The sequence below is a fragment of the Tympanuchus pallidicinctus genome, unplaced genomic scaffold, assembly GCF_026119805.1.
Source record: "Tympanuchus pallidicinctus isolate F22 unplaced genomic scaffold, pur_lepc_1.0 scaffold23, whole genome shotgun sequence".
Lineage (NCBI taxonomy): Eukaryota > Metazoa > Chordata > Aves > Galliformes > Phasianidae > Tympanuchus > Tympanuchus pallidicinctus.
The window spans coordinates 8,842,223-8,865,526 of NW_026294740.1; the positions used below are offsets into that span (position 1 = coordinate 8,842,223).

General features: G+C 38.6%; 1 protein-coding gene across 1 annotated transcript in view; it reads right to left on the reverse strand.

Annotated features, from left to right (window-relative positions):
• Positions 1-22,633, reverse strand: part of ANKFN1 (ankyrin repeat and fibronectin type III domain containing 1) — a 95,276-nt gene extending 72,643 nt beyond the window's left edge. The window contains exon 1 of the mRNA XM_052688360.1: positions 22,466-22,633. The gene's annotated coding sequence lies outside the window, so the exon portion shown is untranslated. The remainder of the gene's footprint in view (positions 1-22,465) is intronic.
• Between the last annotated feature and the right edge of the window lie 671 nt (positions 22,634-23,304).

Here is a 23,304-nt window from a genome sequence, read left to right on the forward strand (position 1 = left end):
AGCGACTGTCCCTGGTCAGCTCTTAGTGCTGAGAGCACTGAGCACGGCCATCCGACCACTGACAGCATCTGGAATGAAAAAGAAGCGAGGAGCATTCTGCAGCATTTACAGAAGTCTGAAATACAGAAAAGCACTGCTGAAATGTTGCCACTATTCAGATGTGAGGAACAAAGATCTACATGTACTACATTGCGATCCAGAAGCATAAACCTTTCATTTCTCTTCCTGGGCAATCCTATGGAAGGGGAATAAATTTGTAAGACAGAGCAACTCATCCCATATCATTTGAGAAAGCTTTCCTTTACTCTTTAGAAAAGGTTTTCCTGCAGCTAACTGTGGCATTTTAAGCCACTCAGTTGTTTATCTATCAGGTTCAGCAGGGAAAGCTGTCATTTGGAAGAATAAAATAAATACAGATCAGTTAAATTTGTCACTTTCCTCGTTCATTCTCCCACAACAGCCCTAACTTAGGAGTGGTTATTCTCGCCTCTCTTCAGATCATTCTCTAAGGCCTCTCATCAGGATTTCAAAGTTAGATGACCAAATGCGTGGAGAGGCACCTAATTTCTCACAGGCACTTCTGAAAGCTCCTGCCTAGGTCTGCAGCGAACACTTTTCTTCCTCCCCCCCTGCCCCCTTCCCTTTTCTGGCCTTTGATCTTTAGAAAGCCCAAATGCCATTACAGTGAATAAAGTCATAGCCCAAGAGTCAATCCCCTGCTATTTACCTCCTTCCTCCCTGCCCCCCTGCACAGCCAAGGCTCGAGCACAACCAAACCAGCTCAGGCAGGCTCAGATACAGCAGCAGGTATCATCAGTGCTGTGACAAACGAGAATCTGCGTCAGGGGAGGCTGTTTAAACAAACAGTTGGATGCTCGGAGACACAGACAGAAGACCCAAGATCTCGCTCTTTTTTCTTTTGCTTTCTCCCTCCGCCTTCAAAACAGAAGATTAAGTTTGCTGTGAACATGAGCTGATGAAAAGAATTCAAATAGTGCTTTGAATAGTGCCACTGGGAGTGTCACAGGAGAATTACAAATTGCTGCTGGAGACACCAGTCTCCCTTTACAGAAAGTTAACATAAAAGTACACATATCTTCTTTCTATAAGGTACTAACTTGTAAATTAACCTTTAATGGAGTATAAATGATGTCCTGAAAGAACTGCTTATGCAGCTATATTTATGATCTAGAAAATTGCAAATATTTACAAGATTATAGGTGTTAATGGTCTGTCAAAAATGTTTGTATATTGTACATACATTAAACCTTAGTTTAAGACCACCCTGCTATAAAGACCACCCCATTTCTTGTCCCATATAGAATTTCACTTTGATTCCATATTATTCCATTCCTTATAATGAGGCTCAGCCCCAGCACACAAACAGCTCCAGACAAGCTGCTTCTCTTCCATAGGATCCACTCATTTCACTCTTCACTCCCAGATGCTCTGTGCAGTGCTCTCTGCTGAACAACATTATTGTTATGGTCACATTCGGAGATACCCAAAGAACGTTCCAGGCTGCTCCCGTGCCCCCAACACAGGCCAAAAGCAGAGCACAGTTGGAGAGAACACTCAATAAAGGCATAAGAGAACAGTACTTCACTGCAACACAAGCACACCACCTTCAATATCTACTCCCCAGCTGCTCCAGTCCGATACAAACCAGTCACATTTCTTTGACAGAGGGCTGTTGGAGAGGGTCCAGAGGAGCCACAAAGATGAGGAGGAGGCTGGAGCACCTCCCCTACAGAGACACAGCCAGGGAGCTGAGTTTGCTCAGCCTGGAGAAGAGAAGGCTGCAGGGTGACCTCATTGCAGCCTGCAGTACCTAAAGGGAGCCTGCAAACAGGAGGGGAGTCGGCTCTTGGAAAGGGGAGATAACAGCAGGATGAGGGGAAATGGTTTGAAGTTGAGGGAGGGAAGACTGAGGTTGGATGTCAGGGGGAAGTTCTTCACTATGAGAGTGGTGAGGTGCTGGAACAGCTGCCCAGAGAGGCTGTGGATGCCGTGTGCATCCCTGGAGGTGTTCAAGGCTGGGTTGAATGGGGCCCTGGGCAGCCTGGGCTGGTATTAAATGGGGAGGTTGGTGGCCCTGCATGTGGCAGGGGCTTGGAGATTCTTGAGGTCCCTTCCAACTCTGGCCATTCTGTGATTCTTAATGAATCTTCTTTAACATCACTATGTCCTCCTCTATATTTTCTGTTTAAATAAAAGTCATCAATAAAAAAAAAACCAAACCCCAAACAGACAAACCAAACCCCACTGCCCGGCCTCTCTTAAGACCTCTGTTTCCAAGGTCTTCTGCTGTCTACACAGCAGGTGTACCCAGCATGGCCTTTCATCTTGCTGGTAGAGCAGGCCCCTTTCCCTGACCCAGCACTCCTCCAGTAGCTCCTATTCCCCATCACTCTCTCCAACTAAGCTGCTTGTTGTTCTTTTATCTCACCACCTGGGTGCAGCTAATTAATCACATCTGGTGCTACACACCCCAGCTCCTAAAATACAATATTTTCTCTCCCTGTAGCTCAATAACATTAAAACTTTTTGTTTTCTACATTAGGGTGTTAAATCTTAGCTTGCTTTTTGCTGGTAACTTCACTATTTAAATAAAAAATACTTAAAGTTTTTGTTTGCTATTCAAATTGAGAGACCAAATCATCCTCTGATCTACTGCAGTTTCTTTTCTTGACAGCCGAGTAGCTTTCTGTGTCAGAAATCTGCTAAGAGTCAGAATTGTGAAAGGAAATTTCTTTTTCTGAAAATATTTTCAAATAAAGCAGCTGGGATTTCTCAATGGTGAATGTGAGGACTGAAGTTTGAAATTTGAAAAAGGAAAAACATTTTTTTTTTTTACCTGTGAGTAACTTAAACTGCCTTCTTACTCAAAATGTGTTACATTTTCAAATACTTTCTTAAACAACATCAGTATATTCAGGCATAAATACAGCTGGGGAAAAAATAAATATTTTAGGAACAAATGCTTGGGGCTCTGCCCAGGTTTTATTACAACAGATTGGTTTCTTTTGTGATGTATCATTTGCTGTGTCTTACCTTGCTCAATGACCAAAACCAGTCCTTCTCAAGGGTAAAAAGTCAAAGGGAAACTTGAAAAACTCTGTCCTGACTGAGCTCATGCACGCTTCTATTGATATCAAATTGCTCATATTTTTTTACCTTGCCATTCTCATTTTTATTCCTGCTGGTTCAGATCTTCAACTGATGTAAACTGGCGTAGATCTGATGGTTTCAACGAAGCTAAAAGCTAGAAGTCTGGCATTCATTATTGGGGATTTTCTGCTATCCAGTGAGATGGTGTAAAAGCATTTCCCCTCCCAACTTGGATACAGCACAATCTGAAAGGTAACTGTAGAGATACATCTTAAATAGACTGCTGTTCAGAAAAAATCAACTAATCTTCAAATTATCAAATTATTTTTATGCCATAATTCATATCAAGAGAATAATGAAATTATGAAACATTTACATTTTCTATCTATTTCTATTTTCAGCCTTCTAAGATTAGCCAGAGGGGCTTTTCATACAAGTCCCTGCATTAACTTCAGAAATTGATTTTTTTATATGCCTGTGGGTTATCTTGCACTTTTGGAGCATCCACTGAATAGATCAAAAGTGCAGCGCGATCATTTGCTGTGCACACTTACATATATATGACTGTAGGATATATGGGCACAGATACAAGTCAGTATTTAACTCTGACTGCAGAACAAACAAAACCTCCACGCAATCCTGTGTCCAGATCAATGGATTTTGAGGCCTCCAATGTTTCTTTCCAAGGTCAAAGTCAGAACTCCAAGACTGTCTTGACCAGATATCTGAGACCACTCTTCATCTTCTCTGATCATCACAGCAACCTGCAATGCATTTCTAAGAACATAACCTGGGCTTCTTGCTGCCAATACTCTTACTGGAAAATTCCTTTCTAGCTGATAGTTGGAAACATCCTGATTTACCATATGCATTTATTTGTGGCTTGTTAATTTTTTTTTTATTTTGTTCCAATATTTTTATTTGGAAGCTCCAACTTTGGTTCTTCCCTCTTGATACTTATACAGAGAGTCTGAGACTTTGGATGAGTTTTTAGATGATTTCAACAGCATTTAAATGTCTTTGTGGATCTGAGCCTTCAGGTTCCTACATTTAGGTTTTTGCCTTTGTAAAAGAAGAACAAACAGTTCTTCCTTTTCTCTTAGTCTGTGTTCAGACTGTAAATTCCTTAGGGTAAGAACTGTGTTAATAAATGTTGGTTTAGTGCCTACAACTGTGGGTACCTGCTCTTGGGGTACTACTACACCACTGCTGCTAATACTGCTACACAAAAGGGTAAATGGTACTGACAGCAGAAATACAGCTCATCGACTAAAGGTGCATGAAAAGAATTTTGTCCTGTACGACATCAAAGTTCTTAAAAATGCATATGTCAAGTATTGCCATCTGAACTAAATTAGTTTTGTAGAACTAAAATTTCATGGCAAATAAAAATAGTATATCATCTTAATAAAAGCATCATGTGCAAAGGGAAAATAAAAGCAAGAAAGATATAATTTTATAGTACTCGCACAGTTCTTCTTACTCTGAACTGAAATTCAAAACTACCAAAAGAAGCAGCCATCAGCAGCCACATAATCAATCTGCTGCAAAGCTGGTGCTGGTCTCCAACTCATTTGATACAAAGGACAGTGGAGACAATAGGAAAGTTTGCAGGAGTGTAGTAAATAATTCTAATGCTTTGAATTGCAAAGGGTAAGCAGCCTACCAAAAGTATTTATCAAAGTCAGATTGGAGGAAAGAAACATCACCAAACAGAGCAGTGCAAGCCAGATGCTTGGAGATTAAATGGGGTCAAAAATGCAACCCTAATTTTCATAACATCCTCATAAAAATTCACAGGAAACTGCTTTCTGAACCTGTTACAGAAGATATTTTTTGAAAGCTAAAGTGGAGTTGCCAAGTGAGATTCTACCAAATAAGATTGGAATTACAGAGGAAAGGAAAAATAACCCTTTCATTAAATAAAGCTAACAGCATAAAAACCAGCACAGAACAATGGCTAAAAGTAGCTGACAGTTACGTCTAGACTTGTGAGACCAGATTTACATCTCTCAATTTGCACTTGTATTGAAGGTTCAGATCAGAGTCAGATCTTTAACCCCTTCAATGAAGGAGCTGGAATTATTGCATACAGGGGAACCAACATACTTGACATTTGTGAACTCTCCAGACTTACCCCTAAAAAAAAAAAAAGCTTTTCTAATACTTGCAGCTCCTTTCAACTCTGTCACTTCTCTGTTTTGCTGTGCACCATCTGCTGAGCAAACTGAAATCACATAATTGAAAATCAGCATTGCAGAGATTCAAATAGTTGGTTTTCAGTGTTACTTTTAGAAGATACTTCAAAGCATAGAAAAATGTTTAGTTGCACTCATGATTTTAATCTTTTTTCTCCTTGACATCACAAATTTCAATGACAGTTCTTATAAAATTTATTTACTGTTTTATTTGTTACTCAATGAGTTGGGAAAAAAAAAAAGAAAGATTTTTCCACCTAACTTTCGAAATTAGAAATTTTGGACCAATATGTTCCTGAAATTCTCTGAGATCTTCCAGTTTGGAACATTTTTATTCTACATTAGACAACAAGATTCAATTGAAGATCCATTACTGAGCTCTAAGAAGTTTATAGCATTCAAGATGAGCTGTTGCTTGTGTTACTCCAAGAATTCTGAAGCAAGTGCAATTGCTGTATAACTAATAACAGGAGATGCCGTTATTTTCCCACTGAGTCCAATGACTGTGTAACTCAAAATACAAAAAAATGTGCTCACTTGGATTTTATTAACAAGAGCTCCCAATCAGACTGGTTACTGTGCACAAAACTTGATGTCCAAGTTAACTTCTAGAAATAGAAGCACTGGTAGGATCTTAAAGGAAATACAGCTGGGACAGGAATTGCACTACAGATAACACGAATGACCAGTGACCACACATTTGTGCACCCTGGTAAATCATCACTGAGTAAATAAAGAGGGCTGTAATAAATAATGAACTGGGGGACTGGATCACACTAAATATATGGATAACATACTTCTTCCTCACCTTCCATTAATGAGGTTCTTCAGCTTCTTTAATGTGAACACAGATGTAAAAGGTAGAAGTAATACACAAACACTGCTCTTTTTGCAGCCAAGTCCATTGAATATAATGGAAGATGTCCTATATTACTTCTATGGAGTACAGACCACAAGAAAGGATTTCATTTTCTAGGAGAAAGTAAGATGAGTCTTCCCCATATGCAATGCCAACATACCAGAAGCCTCAGAAAGTGAACTATTATTCAACACCTCTTAATAATGAATGCAAAAGCCCTTTGGAAATGAATGGTAACAGATTTTTAAAGTCCTCATCACTGTGCCCTTTAGCTACAATTCAAATACTGAATTGCACCCTGATATTTTCACTTACTGCTACCGGTTCCTGTGCCAGCAGGGCCAGGGCAGTGCCCAAAGCAATGACAGCCATTCCATTTCCCGTTTTGATGCTGCAAAACAATGCAGCAAAGAGAAATGTAAGCTTAACAGATTGGTTGACAATTTTCTTGTAGATTCTTCCCTTTCATTTCTACCATTCCGATTTACCTCCTGCTGACTTGCAAAAGATAATGGTATAATTAATTTGCTTTGGTGGACAGTGAAGGAATACAGAATGCAAATATAGGAACCATAGTCCTGGCATATTTTGGCTGATAGTTTAATCTGTAATTACTATCTGCCAACTGCTTGCACAAAAGTGTTATTTTTAATGCACATGAATTCTCGGAAGAGCAGAAAATGAAGTTTTAAGCAATGAATATAAAATAACTACATCCAAACATAATCATCGAATGGCTTAGGTTGGGAGGGACCTGATCCATGACAGTTGCCATTCAGTGCCCTGTGTTTTGCCACACCAACTGTTTGTGATTGCAACTGCATCAGCTAAACTAAGACATAGCCTTCCTGGATTCCTACAAGAAGTCCAGATTGGAGTATTTGCTCTAGTGCTATGCAACACCCACACAGCCAGCACAGCACCTTGAAAACATTATGTCAGACCTCCTGTATTGGGCACAATTGTTAAGCTTTAGCTTAAAAGCTGATAAAAGTAAATTATTCATCTCTAAACTGAAACATCCCAAAAAGAGTTTTCCTTTCACAATTATTTCTAAATCTAAAAGCTCAGCTGCAGAGACCGTCAGTCTACAGCTCTTCCCGAGCACTACCCTTTTCTCTGTGAAGCAACTAGGAATGCAACTTTCAACCTGTTATATGTATACAGGAAACAAAGGGATGATAAACTCACTATTTGTGCCAAAGTCTTTTTGTCTAATGTACTATTTTGACATTAAAATACAATGGAAAGATGCTCTCTGCAGATCCAATTAGGAAGCTGACACTGGGCTTGCTACATGATTCGCTGTATCTGCACCTTTGACGTCCTTACTTAAAATGCTGGTGGTGCATATTGCCATAACCAGGTAGGTGGGCTCAGATTTCAAGCAGTGGTTGTGCTTCAGAAAAAGCTAAGTGTGCAGATGGAGAAGCAGTGTGGAGCACTGGATGACATGCTGGGTTTCGGAGTGAGGAGACTTCGTTTCTATTCTTGTTATATGACCGTGACCAAGTCGCTTCCTGTTTCTCTGACCCCTCCACCCTCATCCATCATCTGTCTGCACAGCATACGGCAAGTTTTCTTTCTTACTTGCTGTATCTAATGAAATAGGGCCTTTAGCTGATCCTGTAGCACAGAAACATATCTGTACAATACTTGCCTATATTTATTGAGGCTTCTTGCCTATGTTTATGATTCAAGAAAAGGCAACGGATAACCATCTAACCTACAAAACACAGTCATCATTCCCAGAGGCAAAGCATTCTTACAAATATGTGAGCTATTAATGATTCCAAAGGCATTTTGTTTCCTCTGTACTCTTTAAAGCTTCCACGATATATGTGATACAAAGATAATTTCAAGCATTAATTACTGTACCTTGACTTACTTAGTAAAGAATGTGAACCGTACTCTTCTTTATACACATTTTGAAACCCATAATTTCTTATACCATAAGTATTACTGCTTTTTTTTTTGTTTGTTTCACATAGGCTTTGATTTTTATTGAAAAGACCATCAGGAATTGAGTGTTTAATTTTCTCAAACAATTTGTAACTTTTATTAACAATGCCAAAAGGGAACAGAAGTTATGCTCAAAGAAAAGCGAATAAAGACTGACTTAAAATTTTTATTACCACTTCCTACGAATTCTGCACAATAAGAAAGACGGAGAAAAGAATATGAAAGAGCTTTTTCACCATTATCTGAAGACCAAAAATACAACTTTTATTACACACACACACAAGCATCAGCTGCCACGCAGCCTTTTTTGAGCTACATGCCAGCTCTGATCAAACCGTGGAACGGCACGGATAACAGCTGGCAAATGTAACACACACTCCCTGGTTAAAGTTCATGTCATCGGCAGAGTAAAATGCATAGTGCTAAACCCTAAAATGTGTTCAGCATTCTGGTCTTAACCCTGGAAAGCATTAAGCACATGATTTTCCTTAACCTCTCAGAAGTCTAAGTAGTTCCATTTAAAACAACCAGACTACTTAAATACTAAAAATTAAGTGCAAACTCAGGTAGGTTGCTGGGATGGGAGCAGCGCACTTTGCAGATCCAGCCCCTAATTCACATCCTTGTTTTCAGCTGAATCACCAAGCTCTGCACAGTGCCTGCTACAGCATGCTACAGGGAGCTGCAGAAGGACTGGTTCTGGGAGGGTAAATGCACTGCAGGAGGACTGGATAAACTCACCTGACAGACTGGAGTTGGTAATAGCAAGGTTAATTTTAGATCCTATCTCTGATGTTATAAATATGCAATGTTAATATAATTTTAATATGCCATGTTAGATTAATTTATAAAATAAATACTTTTGTGAAGAGCTCTATTTCTTAAAACGTACAGCTTTGAACTGAACTGAGAAGAACAATTATCTTTTATCTGATGATAAATGTGAGAATGAAAGGATACAAATGTCAAGGAATGTCAGATCTGTGCTGAGTAATAAGGGGATTTTATATATTAAATGTCTCTATGTACACAGACTGTAATAAATAATCATCAACCATCCACCTTCTTCATCAAGATGGAATAAATGTATTAAAATTACTGCTACATAAAGAGACAACATGGAGGGTTTTTGTCATGTCTGCAGCAGTGTCCTGGGGAGAGCAGTGTGTGTGCAGGTCCCCCCCTCAGTGGGTCCAGCACAACCTCAATGCAGCCGTGGCACTGTGGACATTCTGCTGAGTCAACCTGTAAATGCACAGCACCTTTCTGCCGGGGCTTTGAAAGTTCAGAAATCCTGAAAATAAAAGAGTTCAAATTCTGTTTATACGCCTCCAAAAAAGTGAAAAGTGAAAATAATGCAAACTCACTGGTAAATGTCAGCATAGTTTCACACTAGTGCCCATTGTGTCGGATGGTTTTTGTTTGGATAACTACCTTATAGGACCTACTAATTTCATACCTGAAATTTTAAAAAAATATTGTATAATTGATCCTAAAATTTACTACTTAAGACCTCATTCAAGCAAATGTCATGCCTGGAAAACCCATAACAAAATCTCTTTCTAACATGGCCTCTTTAGAACATAAGGCTATTTTACATGTTTGCATTTAAGAAGTAGAAAATAAAGCTCAGCACAGCCATGTAATGGGAACAATCTTAAGGCTTGTCCACACAGGAAGTTAAGCTAAATTAGCTGAAAGGTGTGAATTTAAAGTGCATTAAACTAAAGTGAACTACAGTCACTTTATTTCTCAATGAGAACATTCACACCAAGCTTTAATGCACTTTAACTAATATACTTTAAAATCATATCTTTGGTTAATTTGTCTTAACTTCCTGTGCAAACAACTCCTCTCTAGCACTTACTGAGAGCCACAATATAGATTGATGTGGATATATTTATAAATACGCCTATTAACCTTAAGACTTCACGTCAATAAAACTTGGGATATTAAATAAAAATAAGAAATGTGTCCTTGAATGAACTTCCTAGCTCAGTGAGAATCTCAACCACGTCATGAATTTAGCCCTAGACTGTATAAAACCATATGATGAATTCGGAGCCAGTTAAAAACAAACACCTGTGTATTGCAACTGATCGTATTATGAATCTATTCCTGAAAAAAATGAAATGAAAATAAATAGAAAAGAAAGACATGTTTTATGTACATACAGCAGTTGTATTGAGATTGACCAAGAAGGGATAAACGTAAGAGACTTCTACTTGGTTTGGTTTAAAAAACAAACAGACAAGGACAAAAAAGCTTTAAAATTCTTTCTTTTCTGAGGGATGTCTGAAAGTCACAGTTATAAAGGATGCCTCAAATTACCCAGAGAAAGCAAAACAACACTTTGCTTCAGATAACGTGCAAAATCAATACTAACCACGTTTCTGCTGCCCCTGCTTAAGCCAAAAAACCTTTTCAGAAGCAGCTTTTACAGAAAGAGCGTGGACATGCTTAACACCCATGGATATTCATGGGGTAGCAGAGCTCAGCAAACCAAGGAACAATGGTCTGGCATAACAGGCAGCATTCAAAGACTGCTGCCGTGCCCTGCAGATGAACACATCGAGTTCTGCTCTGAGGATTCTAGCTTGGAAAAGAAATGATCCTCTTTGCAAGAGCAAGGAAAAAAAATTCTTTTCCAACCAGTCTGGCAGACTGATGCTGTGTGACCTCAATACACAGGCAGCTCCGGATACGTCCCCAAGTGCTCCCAGGTTACTCAGCAGCCTTCTGACTCCCTTGGTAGCTTCTGTGTCTCAAGACATTCGTTTCTCTTCAGTAGATACAACATTTTGAGTTCAGAAAGGAAAAATTAACGTCGAAAACTTTTTTTTACTGATGATTCAGGAATGGGACGGTGGCCCAGGAAAAAGATTTTCTTTAAAAATAAACTGATAAAACAGCACTGATGATTTCTAAAGCATTAACTTTCTATAAAAACCTGATGTTGTTCAGTGTATACCATCTCTTTCAGCTTATCAGTTCACAGAAAGCTTGGCCTGATTCAAGCACTGGATGTTCTCATCTACTAAGTGATATATAAAAAAAACATTCGCACTAACATTCATAAACATTTTGAAATGCTGACTATTGCCAGAAAAAATATTTTTTGGTTAATTTACAGAAGGATTCCATCAGTTAAAGCCTTCCTGAAGTGCGTAGATAACTTTTATCATAGATCACAGAGTGGCTTAGACTAGCAGAGACCTTAAAGATCATCTAGTTCCATCCACCCCCCACGGGCAGAGCTGCCCAGCACAGATCAGGTTGCTCAAGGCCCATCCATCACGGCCTTGAGAGCCTCCAGGGATGCAGCATTCGCAGTGTCTCTGGGCAGCCTCTGAGTGCAAAAACGTACAATTTTGGACAGTAATACAAAGTGAGAGCATTATATTAAGACTAGTGGCAGAGCTGTAGCCATTTACAGTTCAGCAAAATGTAAGCGGACGTTCTTGCTCAGGCATCCTGGGGCGGTGTACTGAATGTTACGAAGCCTACTCAATCATGCAAGCATCCGGGTCCATCTGATATATTTTTCTGAGTGCAGACTGTTGCTTAGACAACACCCAGCCTTTATGCTTTGAATTTCAGATGCATACACTGATGCAATTCAATCTTCTTTTAGTTCCTCTCATGTTTTCTGATTATACCTAACTGGTCAGCACATACTTTATTACTGAGCACTCTGTTTCCCATAGCTCAATTTTCTGCATTTTCTGCTGCTGGAGCTTTTAACTCAAGATTCATTTTCAAGATGAAAGTCAGTCACAAAATTAAACCGTCATAAACAAATAGAGAGGCTAACCATTAAGCTGGGAGTCACATTGAAAGGCAGTAAGAATGCATGTGGCAAGTTGGTGCAGTTTGTTCCATAGCCCCCACTTGCGCAGAATTTTACTCCTCTCACATCTCACTTTATACCTTCTCTTCCTTTAGAACATATTCACTTCAAAGCCCTTAACTCTGGCGTATGCCATAGAATAAATCCAGGACAAAAAGCAGTTGCCTCTTTTGCCAGTACCCCTTCAAAAGCAGATTCCCTTTCCAGGGACAGAATCTTGGTGTTTTATTTGAGCAGTGGATACTCACCAGGTTGGGCTAGACAACCGATTCAAGAGTGTAAGCAAAAACTTATGGTCATAACGTAATCCATAGATAGTTGTGCAACAATCTTATGTGTTAGGGACACATCACACACAGGAAAACCTTAAAATAGCAAAAAAATTAAGAGAAAGTGCACCTGAGACAGGAAGACGTATCTAATTCATACCATCAAGCAACAAGCTAGAACTTTAACTTCAGTGATTATGCCTCAGACATTTAAATGGTTCTAAATTATAAGTCTAGCAGAAGTATTTTGCTAATAATAAGCTATTAATTCTGGCAGTTTCAGACTGTCTGAAGCTAGGTGTGTAAACTGTAGCTGCATCAATCAGTACTGTGTGTCTGGCTATTTCAGGCATTCCTTGTTAGTGCAAAGAAAGAACAGTTTGTGCACCAAGCACAACAGCGGCTGAGATTCCCGTTGATTGATAACTAAATGTGCCGTAGTGAAAATATGCTCGGGTAGAGCTGAAGAAGCAAGCACAGCAAAGACGTAATGGGGGCAGAGGAAGGAGAGAAGAAATTGGCCACAACAGGAAATTCCTTCTCACGAGTCTTCCAACTAGCTGACAAGATGGATTTCATTCCTGCAGGTAACAGTGCCTTTATATTTAATCTTCTACAGCATGTGTAACCATGCAAATTCTCCACTACTCTATTTGCAAGCCCAGTTACCATAAAATTATCCTTGCTCTTCGGTACATGTCTCCTCTATATCAGTACAGTTTCACAAGCAGCATCCACTGATGTGAACAAAATGTAAAAAAAGCATATATCTAGTGGGAGTGAAGAATTCCTCATTAATGGTAACTGGGAAGATGGAAATTTCTAAGTCTAAAGTGCTGTATCAAGACGCCTGTAGTATTTATTCACAGAGAACCAATGATTTTGCTATTTAAAATTGTCAGAAGTTCAGAGATACCACAAGATTAAAGCTAAAGAATCTTATTTCAAAGCTTTCATAGAAATTCTAGCTAGGAAAAAGGGGTACTTTCTGCTGTAAACATCAGCATCAGTATGATACATGGTAAAACTCAACTAATTTGGCAACTGGGTGAAAGTTTCAAAGTTTGGATTCTCAGCCAAATATCTCTCTGAACTTCTGAGCTTTGACAACCTGAGAAACAAGCTAGAAGTTTCAGAGCAACAGATTTCCACCTTTTGCAAACTGTGAAAAGTGAAAGAAAATATCATAAAAAGTTTAAAATGCAACAAATACTTACCAGAGAGGCAGATAACCCTGTAATGGAAATGCCATGCTGTCAGCACCATTAGAACACGTGCTGAGGAAAAGATGACACTCTGCCTTCATCTTTGGTACCCAAATTGGTAGGAAATGCTTGGTTTATTGTCAGAGAGCCCAGCAAGCATCACCAAAGAGTGAGATGAGCTAAATGTGGGGGTCACCCACCTGCACTAAGGTGAGCCTGAGCCCCTCATTTTGCCACCTAAGCTAAGTGGTGCGAATACATCCTGAGAGTCAATTACAATCCAAAGGATGGAACCATAAATTCATAGGCATATCTGAAAACAAACCAGTTACAATTTTTTCATCCTTCCATATATTTTATAAAATGCAGATTTCGTGATAATATCTGAAGATTTTAGATGCAGTTAAGTAAGGAACTTAAAAGTTTGCGTATTTCCACGTGGAAATTCCTGCTGTCATTTCAGCACTCTTCATTGTTCTGCTTATATTTAAGCACGGGCTGAAATATCTTGGGCAACTGTTACCCAAAAACACAGAAGAGCTTTGAATACAACAGCAGAGATATCATTTTAAGTTTTCTTGTGGTAATTGCTGGATTTAAAGCCCAACTTTCCATGGGAAGAAAAGTAGGAAAATAAATAGATGGAATTGTTTCTTGCCCTGGAAGACAAAAGGCTGGTAGGAACACTCTCCTATTCAGACAGGTCATTTCCAGATGACAGTTAAGTTTTCATTCTTAGTCTAACCCACGACTTTAAGCTTTTCTCATTTCTCTGACATTATTTTCTCTACTCAGTTGTGAAAAGCAAAAATAAAATGATGTGGCAGAGGTTTATGCACTTGAGAAATCACCCTCCTGCTGTGACAGCTAAATTAAGAATATTAATTTCTTTTTTTGTCTTTTTCTTGGCAATTTCCATGTAAACTAAAAAGATACCATCTTCCATCCCATCAAGCCACATAATTTTTGAGAAAAGAGCCACAATATTCATTTATACAAAAGAAATTTATACAGAAGAAATTGTCTGGAATAAACTAAGAATGAAATCAGATTTATTTTTATTCAGCAGCTTGTTGCATGACTTAAATAAGGGGCATTACCCTACTGGTGAATGCAGTTAACTCCAAGTTAGCTTCTCTTCTTCAACATGAAGTGCTGCATAGTGAATTCCGAGGAGCTGGAGCTGGGGATGACTGCAGGGAGGCTCAGGTTGATATGCTGTGTAGAAGTTACTATGGACACCTTGTCTTTCCCTCACTTGGAAGACTCTCTTGAAATACTGAGCCCCATTCAGGCTCTGCACTTCAGTCAAACTCTGGAATAACAGGAGAAGTTGCACAGACAAGAACAATCTAGGCCAGCATTAGAAAATCTAAGCTATACATAAAGATTGGGAAGGATGAAAAAATACTTAAGGGCATGACAGAAAGACAGCAATCTGATCTTATTCATAGTGATTCAAATAAGATCTAGAGTTTTAAGTAGCATTCAGAAAGGTTCAGGTTGTACATTTGTAAAGGCACGTCAGCCAGGCACTTGTGTGAACGTTGCACTGCAGTATGAAGATATTAAAGAACAGGCTAGATAGAAACGTCAAGAGCTGCAAAAGTACAACTGATCCTTACTGCCATAGGCTCCAAAATGTTCTATACAAGATGAAAACCAGTTAGGGCATAGACATATTTAGCTAAAACATGGTACAAGGAATAGAAAGGGGCCCAATTTATAATATTAGTAGTATGACAGTGTGAATAAAAGTTTTTTAAAAAGTGCATTTAAGAAGGAAAGTGCAAATAAAGCATTCACTGCATACAGTCTAGTGTAGCTTTGAATGCTGTCTAGAAAGGATGCTGGTAACTGGCTTTCTTTTGTTATTTCCTTCTTCACATTTGTCTCCATGTTTCCAGTTTTGTAATGAAAAGCCTTCCTTTGCTCTCTGCTAGAATAATCTTTTGCTTGAAACAAGGTTGCCTGGTGCAAAAGCAGATGCAGGTGAATAAGACGACTTTTGCTTCCATTCACTGGAAGTAGTGAATTCATATAAACCCAAGCAGCACTGGGAACCCCTGGTATGTCTGTGACCAGGGCATGTTGGTGAGATCATGTGTTTCTTGTAGCCTTTACGAATCACTGAAAGTATCAACTTCACCTTGCTGAGGGACAATATTTCATTACACTAAGATGGAATGACATAAAAAGTCTTCCCACCCTCCTCCTACACAGTAATCATTTAATTTTCATGGTGGTTAGCAAATACTTTAATTTTATCGCTTCTTCCTGAAATGTCTGACCAGATGTGCCACATAAAAGCCATGTTCTAGACTAGGAAAAAATAGGTAAAAACAGAATCTCATTTTTTAAACCTCCTGACAGATCCGTCAGATGCTAACTGGGTGGTCTGTCTGCCACCAATGATTCTTTCAGACCTTGAAAACAAAAGAACACAAAGCTGGTGACAGTCTATTTTTGTATTCCTACCCGCACAAGTTTGGTCATGACTTCTCTAAGGATGCATCGCTGTCCTCATCTGAACTTGTAGGAGATCCTCAGCATCCCCTTTTATGGATTGAGTATCCTTTATATATAGACAGATGGAAACTTGGTTTTTTCATTTTGCAGTCTGGATTGCAAATGGGATTGCAGGATTGCAAATGGGTTTCCTCTGCTTCTGTCCGTTTGTTTATTTGCGTTTCCTTTTAATAAAAGTTGCATTTGCCTATGTAGGAAATAAGTGCAAATTACCCTGGGAAATGAATTTACAGCATATTGATTACTTTGCAGTAATTCCCTGTGTTAATCCAGTCCCCATAATGCCAGTCCTTACAAACTGGAATAAACTGCAAATCAATATCAGTGAATAATATTTAGCTGCAAGACACAAACGGAGGAGAGAACCCAGTACATTTATCTCCCATTTAGCCATCTCTGAGTGCAGAAGTAGACTGTTTTCTGTGGCCAAGTAGCCAGGTAGACTAGGAGGTAACAGGCTAAAATATTTCTACTTGTGCCATTGCTATTATCCCGTAGATGCTCTCTCTCTCTCTAACTCAGTTCTTTCTTTGTTTCTTGAAATTCCTAAACACCATCTTAACTTTAATTTTAAGACAGTTACCAGACTTGTTTTCAGGATTGGCAGTGCTCATTGCAGAGGGCATTTTCACAGCTCTACTTTTGCATACCTTGTGTGTAAACAGTCATATGAACACAACAGCAGAAATCATTTAAAGAAACTCTTTGCTATTCTGTTTTGTTCCCTTAAATAGAGAAAAGAACTGCTGCTGTTAAATGGAGATGATAATAATGATGGCAGCTGTCTGGAACAGTTATCACCAAACTGTGGAATACCAGTGTCAAAATTAATGAAATTCCAGCTCCTACAACTATTTTTCCCTCCATCCTGTTTTTCTCTTACATTACTCAGAATCTGGTATGCTCTCCAAAACCATTTCCCTATCATCTTACAGAGTTTTTGAAATACCTAAAACATCAATGCCTGCAGTTTGACATCATATAAAAATTTACAGCTCAGTGTAAGCTGTGAAAGGTTGCAACTCTCAGCCTCTTCTATATTATCTAAATGAAACCAAGGTATTTTTTAATGTACTGCTGCAAAGAACACTTCTTTAACCACTGAAAACTGGAGTAGTTCAATGGACTTAAGCAGGTCCAAGGTGAGGCTCCACACTTCCTCACGTAAACATGAAAACTGCACACTTTGTTCAAAATGTGACCATTGTCAAAATGTGACCAATGTGACCAATACTCAAAACAGACAGAAATAACGGGATACAAACCATACCTTTCATGAGAACATCCCTGAAAGCAGTGAATATGTAGCTCTTATAACATTTGTTTTCAATCCTGAATTGACCACAGCAGTCAAGTTCAGGTAGCATTGGTCTAAGCCTTACAACACTGTATTAAAAACTCAAGAATCCTTTAAAGGCACTGCAGAGAGACATTCAGCTGCCCAGCAGAGATGCTGCTTACAGAGCTTCTTTGTACCCAGTACCTCAGTGAAGAGCAACAGGATTATACAAAAGGAATTACAAAATTGTGGTCATATTTAATTTAATCGACATTACCTAATTAGACATGGGATATTTGATTTTATAATATGTTAGCCCGCTTGGTTTGAAAAAGCTCCTGACAACCAATCATCTGGTTTAAATTCCAGCACAAACAAAGTAAAATGCTGTGTTGATTATTTTTAAAGAATAACTTTCTGGCTACTTATTAAATAAAAATTGAATGATTACCTTCCCTTGTGAGCCAAAAAGTATTGTCATACAAGACCGAATCCAATAAAAATGGCCAGCACTTTTCCACATCCTTTTTTCAATGACCATACATCAAATTTTCCATATATAAAATGCCTCCTGTTATATATACTTTCCAAGAGGTACAAATGGCTAAATGGCAATTCTAGCTCAACACCAACTTCTGGACAAATTTGATATGCTTCATTATAATAATTTTTGAAATACAGTTACAATTTTAAATATTATTACAGAAACTTCTTTAAGCACTATAATCATGCATTCAGTGAAGCATTTCAAACTTTTTCCTCTGCTTTTCAAAAGTGCTCTACATATGTCAGCTTCCACAACATGTTGTTTTAGGCCAAGTGTAGGACTTGAAATCCCCATCCATTTCATGTGACAATCTGATCTAAAACTTAGTTTGGCTACAAAAAACATTGTGTTTCAGTCTGAATATCTGGTTCCTCTTCCAAAAGAATTTGCTACTTCCATGGTGATGCTGATAGCTGTAGTATAATCTTGCACTGCCCAAAGAAGAGGCTATAGAATCCAGCCTATACAAGTAGAGATTTATGAAGTGGCAAATATTTGCTTGAGACAATTGCTGACCTCAAAGGAACATCTTCAGGAGAGCAGGCATGCTGAGCGTTGCCATATGATTCAGGGAAGGATTAGCTCTGAACAAAAGCTGTAGCAACTTTGTATTTAGAAGAAACTTGGATTCAGGTACATTTTCTCTGCTTGACACCATGTGAAATTTAAATCCAAAGATCATTAATTTCGATATTGCCAGGATACAAAAGGAAAAGGAGACATTAGCTTTAAAAGGTTTAGATAAAGGTGTTTTAGAATCCCTCCACAATTTTCGATCTTTCTCTGCTCACCGCCTGCATTTTGGCAGGAATCTAATTTCTGACTCAGAGCCATTTTATATGCATTTCTGATAATTTTCTGGGGAAAGCAAGTTCAGATGTCACCTTTAAGCTCATACAGAACTTGTAGACATTTCTTCAAAATGCACTCCAAACATTCAGGGTTTACTACTGCAGAACGAGATCAGTGTGAATCAAACCTGATGATACATGGGCTTGAAGATGACACAAAAGAAAGATACAGAATCAGCCAAGCCTTTTTTCAGATCTTGGCTTTATCATTTTAGATCAAAGAATTTTTTTTACAGATAAAGAATGGACAGTGAAACTATAAAACATTTATTTTGAAGACCATGCCACTTATTTTTTTCTGCAACCATCTCAAGTAATAGACTAGAGACTCAAGGATGAGCCCATGAACACATCTATTAAAATTCAGAACAGCTTCCATATAGCAGACTCTATAAACACCCTTTTATGTACTTTTTCATAATGGTGCTCGAACACTAGAGAGAGAAGGGAAAAGAAAAAAAAGATATATGTACTGTGTGCGAGAATAAGGGAAGGTTAAGTATGAAGAGGCAATACCTACAAACAAAAACAAAGAAGTGAAATCAACTTTTCATAGAAAGGGAAAAAAACAACTACACAAGCCAAGGACTAGAAAACTAATAGAAGCAATTGATCAGAAATGAGGGCATTACGAATTAATACTTGTTCTCCATAGGGCCATCTGTGAAGCCACTTTTGATAACACCGAAGTAGAGAGGAGAAACATTTGTTGAAGGCTTCTCATACCCACGGTATTTGTGAATTTGAGAAAAGTCCTGAGACACGGAGGGCTTTGTTACAAATCTGAGGGCACGAAGGTGCTGAATTTACCACATCTTAAAAACTAGAGTGCTCTTGTGGGTCTTCACCAACCCAATCTAAACCCGTGGGTTAAGTGTTCTCACAACAGCCATAACCTAAGCCAATAGCAGCATGTTAGCATATGCTACCACAATAATTGTATTTGGCTCAGTGATACAACATGACTGAACAGGATGGCAGTGCAATGAAAGATTTGGTACCTCTATCAGTATATGCTGGTACATTACTTCCGTAGACTAATCTGCATTTGATTCACAGGCACCTCTCTAGCTGTGCTGCAATGTTTGCCAAGTAGGTGTTCCCAGAATCAGTACTTACACAATACAATTCCTACCTTTTTCTAGCTTTCCCTAGAAAAGATGCTGATAAGTTTTTACAGAACAGGATGCCCCCTGTCTACCTTCATGCAATAGCAACGTATCCCAGCAATGGATCGGAGGAATGTTAATTAATTGCTAGGGGCTGTATCACACCAGACTATCACACCAACTTGTTTTGGTACTAGAATACAAAAAGCCTTGATGCACGCATGAACTAATGTATGATTTACTTCTCAGCCAGAGGTACCTTCAAGGAAGTTATGCCTGTTGCTCTTTTAATGAATAAATCAGACTGAAAAAGGGAAGTACTTATATTGTAAGCCTTGCCTTTTACTTGGTGTTGAAAAATCATACAGCATATAAAACTGGTAAAATCCTGAAACTGAATCTGTGTGTGATTATCCATCTTACTAACAGCATGAAACTTATCCAACTTCTTGGCTGCCAGCTGCATAAATAAGCTTCTCTTAACTCTTCCTATGGGCCAATCATCATTCATTCATTTAATCTTTTAAACTAACATCCACTTTTTCTTCAGTTTCAGCTTACTTTATATATGTATCCTAAGTGTGAAGCATCAAGACATTGACATAGGTGTTGGTAGCAATGTAACCCACTTCTACATCAAATCCTTACTTCCTGCTGTAAGATATACAGCACTTCTGCAGATTATTAGAGTTCTTGTTATTTACTTAGTTTCTGGGCGAAGTTATCCCTTAGTATTACTTCCTTGTCTCCAGCTTTCTGGGGAGCCTTCATGTACGTTTGCAGTGCACTTCAAATGCTTGGATGAAAGGCACAGTATAACTACTGCTAATAGCAGTACAAACATTTCTTCTAAGTAACATAAAGTGCCTCTCAGTGGGTTATTCATACAAAATCACTAATAGTGGGCCTGGCAAAAGGACTGACATTTTTGTTTACTGGAATGAAAATCATCTGCTCAAAAAGATTGGGTAAATGACCAAGGAGGGAATATTATAGAACTGGACATCCAAAGGAGAGGCAAGAAACAATTGAGAACATTAATCCACAATTAATTAATTTTTTTTCTTAAAAAAGAAAATAGAAGAAGAATGATACAAAGGAGGTTCTTCATCTGTTTTGCAATATGTATAATGAATTGCAATTTGGAATTCAGACACTGTTTCCCAAATGCTAAATATTTTAATTTTGTACTTTACCTGGTACAGATGACTCCTGCAGAACTACTACTTGAAGTGGAGCATAAAAGTGGGGAAATAAAACCACAGAGAGAAAAGAGGAACAATTTGTTTCAATTATAATACATAACTGCCTTCATCATCAATCACAAAATCTAACACTATTATTAAGGCTGCAAATACAGCAATCTTTCCTACTTTAAATTGGAGTTAAGAGACAAATTGTAAATGACCATGCAAAAGGGAGCATTATGGCTGTTTGAACCTGTGATCGTGTAGGAAAAGCTCCGTTGTACTGGGTGCCATAAGAGCACACAGAAAGTGATACACTGATAATTAGCATTGCCAAGGAATAGGAAGAGGATTAGCAGTACGTTATTGGCAGGACTGTGGATATCTGATGTATGGCACTTCTGCAGCTACTCTGCACACACAGTTGCAGTGATTGTTTCTTTCTGCAGTAATCACATTTGAGAGAAGAGCAACTAAGTTGCCCGTACTGCTGACTGCATCCACTGCGACATCAGGAAACCCATCTGTAGCTGTGGAAAAAAAGGAAGTCTGCATCCAAATGATCAGCATGCAGTACTATTTGTCAGATACGAACTCTAGTGCATGAATTTTTATGCAAATATGATAAAAAATTGTGATTAAAGGAACTCCTTACCTTAAATTAGGAGGAAAGGAGAGATAAATTCATCCCTTATGCAACTTCCCCACAAATTAACAGACTTAAAATTGGATAAATTTGGATGTTCCTTTGTAGATAAAATGATACAAACTTACAGAGCTTACGCATTAAGGTTTTCAGCTGAGGTTGGCAAGATATATTGAAATATGTAACACCTCAGGTACAGCCGAACAAGTGTTTACTTCAGTACACACAAAGATTAAAATCCATTACGTTACAATAGGCTGAATTTCACAGAAACACAGCTGCAACTTTACCAATGCTATAGCTATTTGGAGGGAAATCAACTGCTCTATTTCTGCTATTTATTCCTCATCATACTCAACTGCATATGCACATATTTCAAGTCTGCAATATTGTACCATGAAGAAACTTGATCCATGTACAGAAAAGTTGAGTTACATCTTCAATGAAAGATTGATTTTTCATTCCAAATTCTTTATATTATCATTAACTTCAGAAGCAGATATAATTTTGCCAAGCAATAGGGTATAATTCTGCAGTAATTTACAGCCCTTTCAACATGCTCATGGTATACACTCTCCATTTAGTCAATGGGGGAGGAAAACAAATAGGTTAGGTGACATGTCCAGGGCTACAAAGAAAGTCGGTAGCATACCAAGGACTAGAACTCAGTTGTGCTAATGTTTTAAAGCCCTGATTTGCTAAATGCAGACATACGATCTCAACAGTAACCAAGTTAAGCATCACATTAGCAACACAGTTTCAAATATACGTGCCTACTGGTAAGTGCTGGACACTTCTGGTAGCCAGCCAGTAAACTTTCCCCCTCCACAGCATGAACTCTGATTGTGTGCCAGTTCACTTACCCATGATTATCATTTTTTCTGTCTGATGAGTGTAGAACAATTGCCTTTCGAGCACTGGTTAGCTAGAGCCGGAAGAACTGTTTTGCCTCCAGCCCAGCTGTCGGAGTCTCCATGCAAGATGCTGTGCAAAATGTTGAGTTAAAAGAAAACACGAGTAGGGGGAAAAGAGAGCTCTCTGAGAACCTCCACATGGTTCCTGTTGCTAAGGGAACCACTCCCTTTGTCTGCATAGGTTAAGAATGGCTGCTTCGTTTGGAATCTTTCTCTTAAGTACCGAAAACAGCGCAACAATTTCAGGAAGAAAAAAAGCCTCCAGAGTATCTTAAGACCAAAGAAAAAAAAGAAGATACTTAGGAACTCTTACATTAAAAACAGCTAATAATAGTTGATTTGGGTGACTCCAGGGAGGCTGTAGAACTCATCTGTGCCATCTGATGGGATGATACACCACTGCACACAGTTTAATTTAGTTACTGTAAGCAGCTCTAGGGATTAAAGTAGCTGATAACAGCAAGATATATCAAGAAAACAGATCCAGTTTATTACTGCAAACGGAGAGAGTTCAATAGCAACAAATATAAGCTCTCGACCAGTACAGACTAGGCTATAGCATCTCTGCTAAGCCATTACTTCCATAGGTTCCTATAAAAACCCAAGCCAAAATCCCTAATGCTGTTCTTGGCAACTGTTCTCTGCTGCCTCACTTTCCCCAGCACCAGCACTGCAACAGCTTTGTTCCTCAACCCCAAGTATTTGAGAAGCTATATTCTGTACAGACTCATTTGTATCAGTCCAATATAGCATGTGGAGCTAGGAACCCCTACTTCATGTCTGTGTCC